This window comes from Periplaneta americana, chromosome 12 (genome assembly GCF_040183065.1).
Source record: "Periplaneta americana isolate PAMFEO1 chromosome 12, P.americana_PAMFEO1_priV1, whole genome shotgun sequence".
NCBI lineage: Eukaryota > Metazoa > Arthropoda > Insecta > Blattodea > Blattidae > Periplaneta > Periplaneta americana.
Window position 1 is genome coordinate 686713 of NC_091128.1, and position 11316 is coordinate 698028.

General features: G+C 36.4%; 1 protein-coding gene across 1 annotated transcript in view; it reads right to left on the reverse strand.

Annotated features, from left to right (window-relative positions):
• The window catches only part of LOC138710105 (uncharacterized), a 280087-nt gene extending 274104 nt beyond the window's left edge, over nucleotides 1–5983 (reverse strand). Inside the window, exon 1 of the mRNA XM_069840736.1 lies at nucleotides 5857–5983. The gene's annotated coding sequence lies outside the window, so the exon portion shown is untranslated. The remainder of the gene's footprint in view (nucleotides 1–5856) is intronic.
• Nucleotides 5984–11316: the final 5333 nt, after the last annotated feature.

The following is an 11316-nucleotide window of genomic DNA, read 5'->3' on the forward strand; positions in this document are numbered from 1 at the left end:
AATAGTGTATAGCCTTCAAGAGAGAACATAAATCATCCTTATTGATTAAATTTAGGAAATACACAAAATAAGCTGTGTTTTCATCCTACAATCAACTGATAATAACAAAGCTTCTTATAACCACTACAGAATGCCTCGTAATTAGATGAATTTTATTTTACGCCATGCACTGTTCTGATCGAAATGTCAAATTCTTGAGGGATGGCTCTGATTGATTCACCTTTTTTTTAAACCGTTCCAATAGTTGTAACTTCTGGTTCAACATAAGCACAGTACATATTTTTTTTCCCTGCCTTGCTGCCAACGTGTACGAGTATCTGCACACTACTGCACTGGTTCAACTGGCTAGCCCTGTGCAGCACGGGACAGGGTGCGTTGACTTACCTTGTGTCGTGAAGTATACGAGAGTGAGCGTCTATTTGTGGAGTTGCACTGTATACTACAACCGATTCATAAAAATATTCATAACGGCTGAGTAATTTTGAGATAGCCGCACAATCTACAGGAACATCATTTTATTTTTACTAACATTTTTAATATTAACCTGGCTATACCTTTCTATTAACGATTGAAACAGGAAACACCGTTTGCTACCCTTTCCACGACGGAGTTCGATGATACTGGCGTAAAATACAAATCACTTTATTAGGTATAGGAGGGAAGAAAAGTAGTTCATCCATTTATGTAAACTAGGAAATATCGCAATTTTGAGTTTGATAATTTTCATTAGGTTTTTGTTTAATCAAAATACAGTACTGTATTAACAATTAATGTTTTTACACACGAATTGAGCTATCCATTCGGAAGTATTAATTATACAGTGTATATTATATTGTCTACAGCACATTAGCGTACAATATAGAGAATAAAGTTAAATTGAAAAATAATCATAATATGGATATTTAAACACATTTTAGAAAATGGTGGTTATTCATTTAGATACAGGCTTCAGTTCTTTTGTCCATATTATCGCACTATAGACTATTGTACCTAATTCCAATTACCAGTTTCGTTCTTCGTACGAGTAACTCATGTTCAAATAATTTTGTACCTACTCTATAAAAGAGTACCTTACGTACTGTAAATTCAATCTTGACTTCTGCCCGATGCGAAAAGATAAAATCACTCAGAAATGCTATCTGCTGTCCGTTCAAGTGGTTTTGTCGTAGGGTCGTAGAAAGGGGGGGATCACGTGACAGTTAATCACTTAAGGAGGCCCTTTTATTTAAGTTATTTTAAACAGTTGTATAATATTATGTAGACGTCCAATTCCTAACAGAAATTAATGTTTTCAGAAAAGAGCTAAGATAGCCCAGCTACTAGACTTAACAGAGGGGCGAACAGAAGCAGGTGGGGGAAACCGGGATGCGACATAGGGAAACGGACGACAGTACCCGTACGAAAATATGATTCAATATTGAAAGCTCTTTCGTCACTGGAAAACGCGAACATATTTCTGGAACGTACTATACTCAGTAACTCAGTACTGCTTACGCGCCCTCGGCTCTGTGTCGTGAACGGTTGGAAGTTTACTAGTAGAAGGGGTGGGAGTGAAGTACATTCCAAAACTCAGGTACAATAAAAATTGAAGTAAAAATAAAATTATGTCCCTGTATAAGCTGGTTCTTACTTTCAACATTTCAAGAAAACTGAAATTTCCACTATCTAAATGTGATAACGTCAGAACGCTAAAACAATTTTGCTCGTAACATTCTGATATTTTTGAATCAGGACCTTGATTTTACGAAGCTTTTCGAAGTCACTTACTAGATATTAGAGCTTTCATAGCTTTGGTGAAATGTTTGTATGCCACGAAGGTTATGACAACTGAAATTATTTAGACAAATTCCTTTTCACGTATAGCACACCGTCTCTTATACATCACTCTGCTAGGACTTCAAGTTTTGTTTGTATGTAATGTCTAATATATTTTGCAGGCTTGGAACTAATTATCGAAAGGACCAGACGCTCGGATTGATATTTTTGATTATGAAGTTTGGCTGTCTGACGGTGGTGATTCTCCTGACAAATTCCGAGTTAATGCTTCAACAGCCGATTCATTTCAAATTCTCATTTCCTACGATCATAATATTATTTTAATTGTAAACGTTGTATAGGCCTAATTATAGACACGAGCCATTATAAACGTCGTTTTCTTCAAGCACTGCGTCCATTTTTCTTTTCCGATCTAAATTTTCTTTGAATTATGAATTGATACGAGATACTTAGAAGCAGCAACGACCTCTGGCCATGTGGCCAGCACAAACACAATCTATAGTCGCGACGCTGTTATTCCCGGCGTGACTCCTCCTCTTTGCTTAAGTCTTAGAAAGTGAAGGCTCTATGAAGTCTAGGTAGGTAGTATCGTTCGCCATTTTTGTTCTTTCGTTGCCGAGCTGCCATACGAGGGATCTATTTGCCACACCGTTAAACATTATCATGTCGTAGCTCCTATGATAATAAATCAAACGCACTGTAATTCAGCAAATAATTGAGCGGCAAATAACGTCCTCGTGTGCTTTCTCCGAACGCCAACGAAAGAGCCAAAATGGCGGGCGATTATATTAAGTATTTATCGAGCCCTAAGAAATGAATAACGTCTTCATAAGCGAATCACAAGACGCACACGTTTAAATGTAGCCGACCTGCAACGCGATTGGCTGTCGGAAATTAGAGCGACGGGACTATAGAAGCAACCATCCAGTCTTTGTGTAAGAAAGAAAAGTCTCTACTTCCTTTCCGGAAATCGAACACAATTTTAAAATGTTTATAACCATATACGCTGCAACTTAATTAACTGTAGTAGGCCTACATAAAGCCATTATGTTTAAAATGCGTATATTTTCTGGATAGCAGTCACAGCAATGTGTCGTAATTATAAAAATGAAAGATTCATTTTGGGTTATTTATAATGAAAATAGCATTACTGAGACTGATTTAGTCAACGAAAAGCTATGTTGTTTGAGGTGTGAAAATCATAATTTTTAGGCCTATAAGTAAGCTTTTAGCAACCGCATTTGACGTCACAGAAAGTTTAAATGAACTGAGATTCCGTGGTATAGACATAATTGAGTGAATGTGATATGTAGAACATTTTCGATGGAATGATTAAACACAAAACAAGAAAATTGAAGGCGAGAAGCACACAGTCAGTCTATGCCAGAAATTTATCCACTGAGTTTGCAGCTAACAACTCTACCTCAACTTAAAACATGAGAGTGAACGAATGGCTGGATGAATAAGTAGTATGCCTAGATAGTGGATACATAATTAAACACATAATACGTACAACGAGTCCTCGGCATCAACCCCTTTGATTTGATTACCCCTCTTTGATTTGATTACCTGGTTGGGTTTTTCCGAGGTTTTCCCCAACCAAAAGGCAAATGCCGGGTAATATTTTGGCGAATCCTCGGACCTCACCTCATCTCACTACATCTCGCCAAAATGTTGTAAAATATTGCACAAAATTGTAAAAATTATAGAAAATTACTAAATTGTAAAACTGTAAAAATTTGTAAAAATGTAATTGTAATATTGCAAAATTTTTACTTTTTCTACATCTTAAAGCTTCATTGCTCATGTAAGATCTATGGAATAAAATAAATAAATAAAAATAAATGAATAAGTAAAATGAAACTAATTTGAAGAACAGTAAAACGAAACTGAATTTAAAATATTTTGTGTTTTATAATGTCTTCAAAACTTATCTCCAATTAAATGAACTACATGCTAAATTTCCTTGGCAACGACGGTTTCCTTTCCTGCGATGACTAACCGTTCACTGAAACAGAATAGCAATTCATTTTTCTTCGGCGTTGCTATAGTGACTAGGCGTACTCTTTCACGGAATTTCCATTTGAAGGGCAATGATAAAACAAATGATCTCTGAATCCCCGTTGTAGGATACAATTCAGTAGTATGACATTATACTGGACTTCCTTGAGATGAATGCTGATGTACACAGAACACTGGCGGGGTTCTGGAGACCTCGTAATAGCATCTGCAGCGTGACATGACGTTTTTAAATAAAACGGAGATAAAAGAATTCCCACACGTTGCAAAACTTACCGAGACAGAAATGCTTCGAATAGTTCTACCTTGTACGGTACTAAATCGAATTAATAGAGGCAGAACCATCGCTGCTGAATGCGATCCAAGCCCACGTTTGCGCATTTTGGCACCTCTGCTGCCTAATGAAGCGCGGCGAGCGTCCAGACCACGAGACGCGATGTTGAAAAAAGTAGTCGCACTTTCTAACAACGATCATTCACCCTTCCTCCACCTTCTCCTCCTCACCACTTCACTTTCTTATAAGTTTCAAAATAAAATCAAAGAAGTTAAAAAGAAATAAACCACTACCGCAGCTTCGTATTTAAACGACCAGGCTCGCGTCTGCTGCAGGATCATCGTCCTCGCTAGACTAACCAGAGGTGGAGCTAATGAAGGGAGGACCCCGATATCCGGCATCTTTGAACCCTTTGGAAAGTATGTACTGATGGGGGGAGGGGGTCAAATGGGACATACCCATCGTGACATCAGTGTTTGCAGCTGATTGGTTGTCGTAGTGAACCAGTGACTGTGATTTGATGATGAACTTGTAGATTTTCATGGAATGATCGTTCTTTATAAAGCTGTGTGCTCCAGCAGGCCTTGCAGCTGCAGGCACAACGGCACGTGCTGTCTGTCGCCTATCAATGCCTGCTGCATCGTGAACTGCCAGTTGAAGTGATCTTCCTGTTCCTCTGCAGACGTCGATTGCATATTTATTTTACTTCGAGTGTTCAGTGCGTCCTTTTATTATTCTAAGGCAATTTATACTAGAAGAAAACAGCTTCGAAAACTTCTGTTTTTTGTTCTATGTTAACTCTGCTTTTTAATGTGATTTTAAGTAACTGTAATTGTATATGTTTCTACGGATTTTAAATAGCACAATTTTTGTTTCAAATATTACCTTAATGTTCATTCATTCATTCATTTTATTCCATAGATCTTACATGAGCAATGAAGCTTTAAGATGTGGAACAAGTCAAAATTTTACAATATACAACTACAATTTTTACAAATTTTTATAGTTTTACAATTTAGTAATTTTCTACAATTTTGTGCAATTTTTTACAATATTTTGGCGATGTGTTTAGCACTAGAAAATTTTATGTTGTGTAGGCTACAACGGTAGACTGCAATTGAGCTTCTGAGCACCGAAAAGTTGAAACAAGCTTTACCCCACATTAAGATATAAATACTCAAGTATCTGTCAAAATATTTGATCTCATTTTTTTATTGGGATTTTTAATTTACTTTACTTAAATAAACCCAACGGCAGCATTTTTCTCAATTTTAGTAACAAATCCTTCTTTTTATGCTTTTTTTTCGTGTTAACTGTTATTGATACAACATTTAAAGATTTCACGCCTATGACACTTAGCAGAATTCTCTGAACGATGTGACAGAAAAACTCGATAACTTTCTCATACTATTCCTTGCGAGCAAAAGTTATTCTTGTTATTTTATATTTTATAAATTATAATGAGTGTCAGATTGTTGGCATGAGAGTGCGTTTCAAGTAAGCTTATACTCGCAGTTACAATTGGTTTTCCTCAGCTGTCTGAATTCACCCGCATTTATGTTTCCACGACAACTCGTGCGAACCTTCGTCTGTTGGCAAATGACAGTGCTTGCAGAGCAAACACGACTGAACTCGTTCGAAAAAGAAAGGACGTTACTTCGAAGAGCGGTTACTGATAAAGACAGGAATGAAGACGTACCCCGAAGGGTTTTGACAGCCTCGAGGAACTATCGGTGGCAGAACTGGAGGTAATGTGGAGGAATGCAGAGGAGGTGCACGGTACTCACGTTCTTCGCTGCAGTCGCCGCCGATGCTGAGATGGTGCCGCTTCTTGTCTCTGTTGCGGTCGCTGCGAGTGTTGCCAAGCAACTGAGCGGCTGCGACCGACTTGGTCATTCCAGCGTGCACGGGAAAGTAAAACAGTGGTCCGTGCACCAGCCGCGGCTCTCTCTAGGTCACGCGGGCGGAACCAGCGAGGATGAGGCGTCCTGTGGTGGTTCCAGTGTCAAACATGGCACCCTTCTGCATTCTTCCACTGTTACGCAACGCTTTACGGAAGAATGCGTCCCCTGGCCATTCCAAGCTCGCGGAATCTTGGGCGAGTTCCTGCTTTTACTTAGCCCACAACTGTCCTCGAACCAATTCCCTCCTGGATATATCACATCCCAATAGCCTTGTCTATGTATTCAATTCATCATCTTCATCCACGACAAGGATGGCAGTCATAAGGCCGCTCTGCCAGTAGCGGTAGAAGACCACCTGAAAATGAAATGAGATGGGTACGACGCAAAGACATTGCTTTAATGCAACAACACCCAACCAGGAAGAAGAAAAGAGAGTTTTCCACTTTCCTATCAGAAATCGAACTAAGGTCAACTAAATGTGTACCTAGAATATCTAGAATCATAGAGAGGGATTATTCAGTGGATAATTACAATAACAACAATAATAATAATACTTACTTACATACTTACTTACTTACTTACTTACTTACTTACTTACTTACTTACTTACTGGCTTTTAAGGAACCCGGAGGTTCATTGCCGTCCTCACATAAGGCCGCCATTGGTCCCTATCTTGAGCAAGATTAATCCAGTCTCTACCATCATATCCTATCTTCCAACTAACACTCTATATGCATTTCTGGATTCGCCCATACGTGCTACATGTCCTGCCCATCTCAAACGTCTGGATTTAATGTTCCTAATTATGTCAGGTGAAGTATACAATGCGTGCAGCTCTGTGTTGTGTAACTTTCTCCCTTCTCCTGTAACTTCATCCCTCTTAGCCCCAAATATTTTCCTAAGAACCTTATTCTCAAACACCCTTAATCTCTGTTCCTCTCTCAAAGTGAGAGTCCAAGTTTCACAACCATACAGAACAACCGGTAATATAACTGTTTTATAAATTCCAACTTTCAGATTTTTTGACAGCAAACTAGATGATAAAAGCTTCTCAACCAATAATAACAGGCATTTCCCATATTTATTCTGCGTTTAATTTCCTCCAGAGTGTCATTTATATTTGTTACTGTTGCCCCAAGATATTTGAATTTTTCCACCTCTTCGAAGGATAAATCTCCAATTTTTATAGTTCCATTTCGTACTATAATAATAATAATAATAATAATAATAATAATAATAATAGTAATAATAATAATAATAATAATAAACACCTTCACCTGAAATATTAGGCCCACTGGTCCATTTTGTCCTTAACCTTGTAATGATTATGCACCAGTGTTAGACGTTTGAAAGAGCGGCGTATCCTCAACTTGTGATATGCATTATTTACGCAGACTTGTGGCCTGTTTGGAGAGTTTCTGGTTTTGCGCAATCTCTTCGTTTCTCCTTCCCTTTCGCATATTTAATTGATCGTCATCGTGATCGTCTCTACCTGCGCCGTCCGCCTGTTCCGTGCTAATTGACATGAGCACTATGAACTGACATCAGGGTCTCCACCAGTTAAAAATGAAAGCCACAAAACTTGGCAGAAAAAAGTACTAGATATGGAAGAAAAACACTAGATTAATTGTTCTCCCAATTTTACCAATACTTACTTACTTACTTACTTACTGGCTTTTAAGGAACCCGGAGGTTCATTGCCGCCCTCACATAAGCCCGTCATTGATCCCTATCCTGAGCAAGATTAATCCAGTCTCTATCATATCCCACCTCCCTCAAATCCATTTTAATATTATCCTCCCATCTACGTCTCGGCCTCCCTAAAGGTCTTTTTCCCTCCGGCCTCCAAACTAACACTCTATATGCATTTCTGGATTCGCCCATACGTGCTACATGCCCTGCCCATCTCAAACGTCTGGATTTAATGTTCCTAATTATGTCAGGTGAAGAATACAATGCGTGCAATTCTTTTATGAATAAAGAATCCTGTTCCTAATTGGTGATTATCGTTTCCTTCCCTATAATACAATAAATAATCGCCTATTTGTGTTATGCCGTTCCCATCTAACCTAACCTTCTGTGCTCCCACAAAGTCTATTCTATATCTAGCTAGTTCTTTTGCTACTAATGTTACCCCTCCTGTTCTATATAGACTTGTAAAATTCCAAGTAAATTTTACCAATACTTCTCCCCCTAATATTGCCTTTTACATAACACTTCTATGTATTGAGTTTCTGTTTCACTTGTCCATAACTACTTTACAGATACCGGCGCGTTGTATAAAATATATTGTTATTGTTGATAAGATCTGAAGAGAATAAAGCTACAAAGACTATTGAGCATTTCATGTAATAGTTGTGTTTGTGTATTAAATTACTTTGAAATGGTGTATATCCTACAAGAAAGAATATAAAACATTCTCAGTGATTAAATTGAGAAAATTACACAAAATAAACCGTGTTTTCATCCTACAATCAACTGACAATAACAACAATCCAGGTTGCCATGCGAATATAGAAAACAAAAGGTGCAAAAACAAATGAATGAGATGTATAAACAATTGAATACTCTTACAAATTTAAGTATCGCAAGACAGGGTGCAATTTAAAATTTCAAAGTGAGGGTGGCGAGGGTGAGGGGTGAAACGTAATACGCAATTAAGACTGGATTTGAACTTTCCCCTCAATATTTAAATGGACGTGTTTTGTGTTTCATGAAATTCAATTTAAATTATGCAGGAATTTAGACTGAGAAGTTTTTAACTGAAAGTCCTGTATAATGAACTAGTACTATATATTATCTTATTTATTGTGAGATGACATTTCGTATTTATTTCTTATTTATTTATTTTATTGCTAGTAAGTTTGAAATGAACACAAGTTAATAAATACAATGAAAGATAAACTAGCCCACTCCTGAATGAGTAAGATTCGTGCTCAGGAGGGGATTCCAATACAGACAAAAACAAAATTAAAATTGAGAGTGAATACAGATTAAAACGTGTTTAATATGTTTAAACCCAAACTATAAATCCAATAGAACTTTTTATATTTTTTTTATTAATTTGGAGAGGATTCGTTGTTCAAATAATATTGGAATAAAATTTGTTTAGTAATCTGGGACCTTGACTCATGCTATGATAAAAATCTGCATTGGTTTTACATTTTGGTTCAGACAAACGCAGAGAATTCATATTTTTAGTTATATATTTATATAGGGTATATACCTTTCAAAGTTATTAAATTTTCTCTGAAAATATTTTAATAAAATAATACATTTGTTTAATATTGAAAACTTTGAAGTGTTTAAACAACAATTCAGTTGGGTAATCTTTCTGCTTTTTTAAACAAATTTTTAATACTTTTTTCTGATTTTTAAACAAATTTTTAATACTTTTTTCTGTAGTATCCCTATCGTATCCCTACGGCGACGTTTCTTGTGCATACGCATGTGTTTTAGAAGTCCCGGTAGTCTGTTTCTGATGATGGTCCTCATCTAAAAATACGCTGTTAGCTAACATGCTTTTGTACTTTATCAGATTTTCCATCTCGCAACTCTGTTCTGATAATGTCGAATGCCGCATCACAGAACACTACAAGAATCGGATGCTTCTCCAGTCTAACTTACACATAACTGAAGGAAGATGAAAAACCGGTAGACCAAAAAACAGAATGATACTATTGAGATGTGAAGGATTGCTTATATCAGTGATGTCAAAGCAAGCGCATTTTTTTTCACGTCGTGCAAGCGCTAAGTATGGAAAGAGGAAGGGTTGTGTATATGAATAAGCAACCTGTTGGATTAAGAAAACAGTGGTGCACAAACTTCAAACGGAACGTGAAATTTTATGTCGTTATTTTTATATGGCTTCTTTCTGTTTGATATTATCTATATTGTCTGTGAAACAAAAGTACTAACACTGATTTCTTAATATTGCACTTGTGTTTTAAATCTTAATAACATAATAGAGAGTTAAGAAGGAATATTCACTTAAATTCCATAGTAATATAATATTATACTGTATTAAGTGGATGAAACACATCATTCATAAAGAAAGTAATATTCCAAAGAAAGAGATTGAGTATGACATGATAAGTTGGAATTTATATTGATGGTATCTTTAGCCTTACAAAAGTAATCAATAAACTAATCAAAACAATATTACAGTACAAAGCAAAGTTACCTAGGTACTGTATCTGTTTTAAGTGTAACTAATATTACATAACAAAACTCTTATCGCATTATGCTTTTAAGGTGATATTTGTGAGCAACTTCCTGTCATCAGAATATTAAATTATTTTCTCGAAATCTGCTGAAGCTATAGAGCTGACATTTTTACAACACATGGGCACGTATTTTTTGCTTATGATGTAACAGTAGTTGCTTTGTTAATTCATTTCCTTACAAACAATTCTCATGCGAATATTTTCAAAATTTTCAATACACTATCTTCAGTAATACGTATATACGGTATATTAGATTTACGAAAACATTCTGTAAGGCTACTAAATAAATAGGCCTATACCTGAAAATTTCACTTTTCTATACGAAAAGTTGATAAAATATTTCTTTTGAATAAAAAAATCAAACTTGTGAAAAATGAGCATTAAAATTAAAACTTACATTCTTATAATGCACTTATACTTCTCAGGCAAATCTAAAAATTACCATGGATACAGTTTTAATAAGTTCTCTTCCCTTTATCTATTGAATCAGTGCTGGCCATCCCTGAATATAGCTCGACCAAGCGGCATATACCACCTCACTCGTCTGTCTCTTTCCTTTCCGCTGTAAAGCGCTCAGGCTCTCCTGGGCTCTAAAGCGCGCGCTTGCTCCTGTGGGCATCAATTGACATGCCTGGTTTATATCATATATCATAAGGAAGTGACATAAACTTTTTCATACGGGTTATAATCTATACTTTATTAAATGTAAGGATAAAAACTAAATGAAATTTCCTTCCGACATTTATCGATTTTCCACTAACGCGTGCTTTTAAATAGATTATCTACACTTGAATGATGCAGACTTTCTAACGTGATACTCTATAATATAGAATGGACTCTCCTGAGCTTAAGAATCATCCTCGAATCTCGACTGCATAATGTTGTGAGCATTGCGAAAGCAGGTCACCACAAAGCATTTAATTTTTCTCAGATTATGCAACCCGCGTTAATTGGGAGAAACACTAATTGGAGCTGCATTCCTCTTCTCTCGCTGAACTTAAGTGTCTCCATAGCGACGAATCTTTTTACATTTCTGTCTTCACAAATATCAGTTAATAAGCAAATTAATCAATCATAAGTCGATTTCTACTTCACACCTGAAACTATAGTAAGTAAG